The sequence below is a fragment of the Macrobrachium rosenbergii genome, chromosome 49 (assembly GCF_040412425.1).
Source record: "Macrobrachium rosenbergii isolate ZJJX-2024 chromosome 49, ASM4041242v1, whole genome shotgun sequence".
Lineage (NCBI taxonomy): Eukaryota > Metazoa > Arthropoda > Malacostraca > Decapoda > Palaemonidae > Macrobrachium > Macrobrachium rosenbergii.
The window spans coordinates 15,039,115-15,047,983 of record NC_089789.1 but is presented as its reverse complement, the minus strand read 5'-3'; the positions used below and the strand labels follow the sequence as shown (position 1 = coordinate 15,047,983).

At 36.0% G+C, this 8,869-nt stretch overlaps 1 long non-coding RNA gene across 1 annotated transcript in view; it reads left to right on the top strand.

The window, feature by feature from the left end:
- Positions 1-569: 569 nt before the first annotated feature.
- Positions 570-8,869, top strand: part of LOC136832118 (uncharacterized) — a 24,575-nt gene continuing 16,275 nt past the window's right edge. Inside the window, exons 1-2 of the long non-coding RNA XR_010851068.1 lie at positions 570-861; positions 1,099-1,178. This is a non-coding gene — a long non-coding RNA (uncharacterized lncRNA). The remainder of the gene's footprint in view (positions 862-1,098; positions 1,179-8,869) is intronic.

Sequence of the window (8,869 nt, the reverse complement as noted above, 5' to 3'; positions counted from 1 at the left end):
AATCTATTAAGGAAACAGCTCAAGTCTCACGATTTACGGGACATACGAACATAACTGGGAGAATCATCAACAGGAAGTCTGTCAGTCGCAAAAGATTCAGTACTGTCCCCTTGAGCTTTTCTCTGTACCTCTGATATCTTGAATACAAGGGTCAGTCATGAATTTTTTGTACAATTTTTTTTATTAACACAACGAGCCTATTTTAAACTATATTATCTCTCTCTCTCTTTCGTACGTATTTTAATTTTATAATCTCTCTCTCATACATATTATTATAATCTACAAGAAGTCGTGCACAGCGCGCCTCCCCCCCCCCACCCCCACCCCATAATTTACCCTTTGTTTATTGAGAACCGCATGGCCGATTATATTTGACCTAGAAATACAGGGCACGGTTATCAACATTCCGATCTGTCCTTCTTTTACCTGGAACAGATACTGAGATGACACGGATAAAAAGGGGCAAGGAGAGGACACTACATGCCACTCCCTTAAGAAGCTTAGCCCAACTAAGCTTCTTAAAACGGCCTTTCTAAAGGCAAATTAAGCTGCTGAATTGTCTTAACTCCGCAGGAAACCTGGGAAGAGGCCACCGAATCGCTGAACACCTGGCCAGTGACACACCGTTTGCACACAGCTCCTACCCCTGGCCGCGTGCCTTAAAAAGAAGAGACCGCAACAAGCAGTGAAGCAGTTAGTAGCGTGAGTAAGAGCCATGCAGTAGCAGTCGTAGGGGTACAGCCGCTGAGAGACCAATCATTTCCCCCGTCTGACTCCAGACTCCAGTCATCCTCGAGGGACAGTGTGCATCATCGGTGATCGCCCCTCGTCATTCTTCGCCAGAGACCCGCTTCCCCTAAGGTAAAGTGCGAGTAAAGGCTTTCCAGTCACGACAGTTTGCCCTTTAGAAAGCTTGGAGTACCAGCTTTCACTTCTGTCCTTGTGCCAGTTTATCCAGTGCCATTTCCAATGTCCTGTGTTCGAGTGTAAAGTGGTCATTCTTTCCTCGAGTCTTTGGCACCCTCAGTGCAAACTCGAGTCATATTCGGTGTTATATTGTCCCTTTACTGGCGTGTAATGTGTAAATCTCTCTTGCAGAGGGACCCATTCGCAGTGGACTCATCTTGAATTGTGCCTTGCCTCTAGTCACGACTCCAGTAGAAGGATCTTCAGGCGTTGTAAGCCCCTTATCAATTTACGTATCCATTTTTCCCTTCAAATGCTTTCTTTTGTAAATATAATTCTTTAATTTATCCTAAGTGCTTACGTAACATTTCCTTATGAAGTAGAGCCTTCAGCTCCTAAATTCTCCCCTTTTTCTTATTTTTTTTACGATTTCCCTTTACGCAAGTCAGAGCTCCAAGGCCAATTAAATAAAGTTTCCGTTGCCGGCCTGTAAAATATCATAAACCCAGGGAAATACGTAAAAAATGTGCCTTTAGTGATTTTTTAATTCCAACCCCTTCTCTCTCTCTCTCTCTCTCTCTCTCTCTCTCTCTCTCTCTCTCTCTCTCTCTCTCTAACGTAGTTTGTTATTGGAAGTTTTGAGCACAGATACTCGTGAATGAAATATGAACTTGACTTATATTGATAAACTGAGGGAGTTGGGAACTTGAATATGAAGATCCACGGAAATAAAAGTGGATGAAGAATTATTTTGTATATAGTTTCTATGCAATTATTTATTGGAAAACGAGGAATATTAAATTCGTAGTGATATATTGGAACTCCCATATTTCAATGAATTCGAAGTGCGCTGTCAAATGAAGAGGAATAGGGATAGGAAATGAATATCGTCGTGAATGAAAAAAAGGAGTAAATGAAAAAGAATGTTGCTGTTAATCTTGTGCTACTGATGAAAAATTTGCGGGAAATAAAAAAAAATGGAAGAAATAGTATAACCATATCTATTCTTCAATCGGAAGTTACTAAAACGAATGATAACGAAACCCATGTACGTAAGCTCTCTGAAAATGAACGAAATCTTCAGTTCGTGAACAAAGGAAGTCACTTTTATGACCACCAATATCAGACTTTAACATGTGGCTATGGGAAAAGGAGGGGCGGTGGGGTGGGGGGTGCTATTTTCTCTGCTTTCACATCCGAGAGCTTTGTTTAACATTTCTCATTTTTGTTTCATCGGAGTTCTCGAAAGGACGAGGTTCCAGTAAAAATGAAATCCACATACTTTACCTGTTACATTGATGGTTGTGACCCCTTTTTGTTTGGTGACAAGTCATCCAGAAGCTGGATCGTGCTGCCGTCTGAGAGGTCATCATATAGCTTGAACGAATCCAGATAAAAAAGTCACAGGTAAAAAAGTCACAGAAAAAAAAAGTCACGGGAAAAAAAGTCACATTAATCTTTCGTAGACAGTGACTCCCAAGGGTTTTAACCGGTATGTATCCACCTTTGCGGCGTGTTTAGTACAAGCCCGTTGGGGATTACCGTAAAAACATGAACAAAAGACTATAAATCATCGTAAAGATAATGACCCCAAAGAAATATTGTGAATTTTTCATTGTGACTTTATTACCGGCCACCATAATTTAATGTGACTTTTTTTCCCGTGACTTTATTTCCGGCCACCGCCTAAACAGAGGGTAGTGTGTCTTTGGGCGCTTACACCGGTAGCTGTTCATTAAAACTGGAACACCAGCATTGACTCTTACAGATTCATAACGCGCAGAAATGCTTTTTTCCAGTATCGGTGATGATGAGTAGGACGATTGCTATGGATGTTTGATAGAACCATGTTTACTGGTTCTAGATTATTCTCTTTACTAATAACGAGTCCTCAACAACTAAATCTGAGAAAATAAACGATTGTCTTGCAAACCTGTCATGGACAAGTTTCGTTATACTATTTGTTTTTAGATTAAAATTTCTTCGTATAAACTGATTTTTCTCTTGTACTTATGCATTTCTGCTCCTTACGTAAGATACACAAGTTAAAATAAATATGCTGAACGCTAATTTTAAGATTTACCCCTGAGACTTTTAATTTCTATCAGGTACTTTCAGCTACGTGGCGTTGCAATAATATTTTTTAGAGGAAGAAACACTGCAAATTTTTATTCAAGTTCAATGAACTGCGCTCTAGGCTAACTGCAAATCATACTTACTGTTGGTCTGAACCTCATTACCGATTCACTCGGAAAGAAAGGAAATTATTTATTTTGTTCTAGTCCCATTTCTTTTCGTTCATGACTGTGGAATACTTCAAATAAATTCCGAATTCTCTGGGCAGCAGCGCAGATTTTCGAAAAAAAGGACGGCTGATATAAAAAGGGTGACGTGGACAAGGATCAGAACAAAATCACGTTTATTATTAGCTGCGATGACTTAAGATATTATACTGCCACTTATTGTGCATAACTATTTGCATAACGTTGAGCTGAAGGAGAGTGAATGTGTCTCCAGAGAAAATTGTTTCATGATCCGTTTTTTTCTTGTTCATTCCGAAAAGTTCCTTCCGTCCCCATCCTCAAAGGCTTTTTGCAGAAAGTCAATTTCCAGCTGACATTTTTGAAAAGATGAAGTAAAAGAGCCTTCCGCAATCTCGGATTTGAGGAGAAAAGTCAGAAACCAAGAGCCACTTAGGCGATTCCTTGGAGAAAGTAAGTGCTGTCTATCTTTGATCAGTAATGGCATTTCTATGACGCCGTTACTAGTTGAATACGTCGTATATTCGCACCTTTTATGCCTTCTCCGTTTTGAATTCAAATGCAATTTTGATCTGTTTCTGGAAATTTTCACGTTCCATTCGACGCTTCATAAAACTTTAAAGATGACCCACTGAAACTGATAGGACTTTATTACGTTAACTTCTTCCGTCCATCATGACTCATAAAACTTAACTTTCCTTTTAAACCTTGAGTGCAAAAATGCAGAGACATAGACACACATAAAATGGATCACCCAATTTAAATTCACCTTTCTGTGCATGGAGTGGATTCTCCGGTGTTCAAAACACTATGACTCCTATTGCATCAAATAAAAGAAATAGAAAAAAAGAAAATACAAGGACCTTTCAGTTAATATTAAAAAAAAAGACAAAAAACCCATTTAACAGCCACTTCCTGGAAGGTAAATACGACCGGAAATTCAACGATGACCCTGACATTTATTACGCAAGATGGCACTTACTGATTCATGTTCATTCCAATAGTGATATTAAGGTGGTGAGTCGTCTGCCTCGCTGCCATCAATCACATTGATTGAATGACTGGTTTATTGAGTGACTGACTGACAGAGAGCAATAATTAGATTGTACTGAGGCAAATGTCCCAACAGATCAACGTGGCTCATTTTAATCACTGATCAAAGATGCGTTAAATATCATTATAGAAAACAGATTATTGCTGACTGATCAACGTACTGCGAAAGATAAACCTGCCATACCATGCTGACATTCCCGTGATACTGTAGTCGCCACTGTCTTAAGAGGAATGCATCGATATGGACCTCTGTATACAACTTGTTTCTGAAGAGAGAGAGAGAGAGAGAGAGAGAGTTACACATCCATTCTTTCATGTCCCCAAATAAAATCTTTTACCTTTATTTATTTATTTTTTTTTTTTGTAAAGTAACACGGTGATACACTACCCGACTCATTCAGAAATTTCCTCCTAATTCAGTTCACGTTTCTTTTTACAGTACAGCCCTAAAAGGCCACTTTAATCGCAGAGAAAGCTTCCAGAGAGCTAGAGTGATTAAAAGGAAAAGGTTGAGGAGAAATAGCAAACAAATATAAGACGTAGGTACACGTATACATGATACATTTTTCTCAGATTAATGAACTGAGTTATATAAGCCTGGATTATTCAAACTTCATTTGCATTTCTTGTCAAGGAATATTATATACCTCTTTATTCCTGGCTAAGAGTATCATGTGCTTTATGTTGATTGCAGTGCAAGTGTTATCGTTATAAGAAACTCCATCAAATTACGTGAACAATTTATCAAAGGCTTAAACGTGGATTTGCTGTTGTTTCAAAAGGATATAATCGTGCCTGGCGGATACACAGACATTCGTAAAGACAGACAAAGACAGAAATTTACTCCCATAAATGTCTGAAGGTATATACTGTAATTATCACAGGAGGTGGAGAGATTATCTGATGAGAAACAGTAGAAAGAGGGAAAGTGGGCTCAGTTGCAGTTCTGAGTGAGTGAGGAAGGAAGGAGTCTCTGGTCCGGTTGATCGATCTTAATCCACCTCGAAAACCATCCTTAATTTTAAGATAAAAAAAGTAAAAATGCGCCGAAATTTCTTCGGCCCAATCGAGTTTTCTGTACAGTCGCTGCAGCGTATAATCAAGGCCACCGAAAATAGATCTATCTTTCGGTGGTCTCGGTATAATGCTGTATGAGCCGCAGCCCATGAAACTTAAAGCAAAGCCCGGTGGAGGCCTCTTATATCGTTGCCAGAAATTATGGCTAACTTTAACCTTAAATAAAATAAAAACTACTGAGACTAGAGGGCTACAATTTGGCATGTTTGATGATTGGAGAGTGGATGATGAATATTCCAATTTGCAGCCCTCTAGCCTCAGTAGTTTTTAAGATCTGAGGGCGATCAGGAAAAATGGGGACAGGGAAAAGTGCGGACGGACAGACAAAGCCGGCACAATAGTTTTCTGTTACAGAAAACTAAAAAAAAAAAAAAAAACTGAGAATAAATAGTGATTACATCGAAGGAATTATTGATTAATCCCATTAAGGACAATTCAAGAAATAGTATCAAATCCTACCGTCAGAAATGCAACGTCGAAGACCAAACGAAAAAAAGAAGAGAGAAAGGTTCAGAGAAATAAAACCGGATGAGCAAGTATCACAATGGTTTCATTCAGCCATTCAACAGAAAAGCGTAAATACATCCCCAAAACAAGAGTGGAAAACATAATCGGAAGGAAAAATCCCGGCGACTTCGAAAAGTCACTCTAAGCAATGAGCTGCCATCACCAGTTCAGAGTGACGGGGCGATTCTGAAGAAACAATGACTGAAAGCTCAGGTATTTTGCTCTGAAATTTGACTCGTGACAACCTTTAATTGGGGGTAATTGCCTTAGTCGAACCGGAAATTGGCTGAAATAGTCGAGGCGTTTAAGAACTAATAGCCACTTCGTGTCCGCCTGGAATTTTCGTGTGGATTAAGTGGCCAGGTAATTACATTCCAAGCTGTGTCAAAACCAGCATGGCTTCGGCCTTTTGTTGTGCAGTTGCTGCATTGATGTCCATTTGGTTGTCTGGTATCATGAGGAAAGAGCCCATTTACATTTTGATGCGACAAATTTGCAATGATATGGCAGTGTATAATGAATGTTCACTGGAATGCAGAATAACGATCAGTTCTTTCAGTAGAATAAACTCTCTCTCTCTCTCTCTCTCTCTCTCTCTCTCTCTCTCTCTCTCTCTCTCTCTCTCTCTCTCTCTCTCTCGTCAGGGAAGTAATGTTCTTAATATCATAAAAGGACCATCGGTTACACAAGCCAATTTTTTACGCATTAACTCTAGCATGCCAATTTCTATTAAAATGATCTGTAGATTAGCCAGTTTTCCATAAACCTCACTAACATTAGTGGTTTTCTGTAAAAATAGTATGTTCATTGTTCAATTTTATCTAAATAAACTATTGCAAAACTCATCTACAAGAGCAATCTGCTGCATTATTTGGCGTTATCCAAGTTTTACGCTAGCAAATTGAAAGTGAAAATGAGTTAGAGCAGTATGTGTATCGCCTACTATATTTTCCTTAATGTGGGTAAGAGCTGTAATAGTTTCTGAGTGGAATGGAAATTTTAATTCAAACACTTTTCTGAATTCTCTTTTTTCTTCTATTAACAATTTAACTTGAATTTTCTTTCCCCTTCTATTAACAATTTAACTTGAATTATCTTTTCCCTTCTGTTAACAGTTTAACTGGAAGTTTCTTCTCCCTTCTGTTAACAATTTAACTTGAATTTTCTTTTCCCTTCTATTAACAATTTCACTTGAATTTTCTTTTCCCCTCTGTTAACAGTTTGACTAGAATTTTCTTTTCCCTTCTGTTAACAATTTAACTTGGATTTTCATTTCCCTTCTATGAACAATTTAATTTGAATTTTCTTTTCCCTTCTATTAACAATTTAACTTGAATTTTCTTTTTCCTTCTGTTAACAATTTAACTAAAATTTTCTTTTCCCTTCTATTAACAATTAAACTTGAATTTTCTTTTCCCTTCCATTAACAATTAAACTTGAATTTTCTTTTCCCTTCCATTAACAATTTAACTTGAATTTTCTTTTCCCTTCTATTAACAGTTTAACTAGAAATTTCTTTTCCCTTCTATTAACAATTTAATTTGAATTTTCTTTTCCCTTCTGTTAACAATTTAACTTGAATTTTCTTTTCCCTTCTATTAACAATTTAATTTGAATTTTCTTTTCCCTTCTATTAACAATTCAACTTGAATTTTCTTTTCCCTTCTATTAACAGTTAAACTTGAATTTTCTTTTCCCTTCTATTAACACTTAAACTTGAATTTTCTTTTCACTTCTATTAGCAATTTAACTTGAATTTTCTTTTCACTTCTATTAGCAATTTAACTTGAATTTTCTTTTCCCTTCTATTAACAATTTAACTAGAATTTTCTTTTCCCTTCTATTAACAATTTAACTAGAATTTTCTTTTCCCTTCTATTAACAATTTAACTAGAATTTTCTTTTCCCTTCTATTAACAATTTAACTAGAATTTTCTTTTCCCTTCTGTTAACAATTTAACTAGAATTTTCTTTTCCCTTCTATTAACAATTTAACTAGAATTTTCTTTTCCCTTCTATTAACAATTTAACTAGAATTTTCTTTTCCCTTCTATTAACAATTTAACTAGAATTTTCTTTTCCCTTCTATTAACAATTTAATTTGAATTTTCTTTTCCCTTCTATTAACAATTCAACTTGAATTTTCTTTTCCCTTCTATTAACAATTCAACTTGAATTTTCTTTTCCCTTCTATTAACAGTTCAACTTGAATTTTCTTTTCCCTTCTATTAACAATTCAACTTGAATTTTCTTTTCCCTTCTATTAACAATTCAACTTGAATTTTCTTTTCCCTTCTATTAACAGTTCAACTTGAATTTTCTTTTCCCTTCTATTAACAATTTAACTTGAATTTTCGTTTCCCTTCTGTTGACAGTTTAACTTGAATTTTCTTTTCCCTTCTATTAACAGTTTAACTCGAATTTTCCTTTCCCTCCTATTAACAATTTAACTCGGGTAATATTCGGGCCATCGATGTGAAATTAAGCAACTTCTTTAAACATTTCGGTGATTTAGAAGCAATTTAATGTGTAGTTGAAACCATATCCGAACGTTAATTCATACTAAATTTTTAAACTTGAGAGAAAAGGTTTACGTCGATATTGATATATTCCTCGTTTATGCATCCCTACTCATGTCTCATCTAAGGTACAGCTCGCTCCTTTGCTTGATCTCAGACTTCTCTAACTTCTCTGTACGACGAGGTTAAAGTGTTGAATCAAAACAAATATATATATATATATATATATATATATATATATATATATATATATATATATATATATATATATATATATATATATATATATATATATATATATATATATATATATGATTCCTATATTTTACTTCATAACTCGGAAAATGTATTGTATAGAAAGATATTTCATTTCATGTATTTTAACCAGGTTCTCAAGGAAAATATTTTAGTCCAAGAATTCAATATTAGAAAACTACCGTGACAGGCACACTTATAGATGAATGCACAGACTTATATGTTTTTATATAATATACGTACGTCCTCGTGAAATACAAGCTTAGTGAAGAATTTTTCAGTAAAGAACAA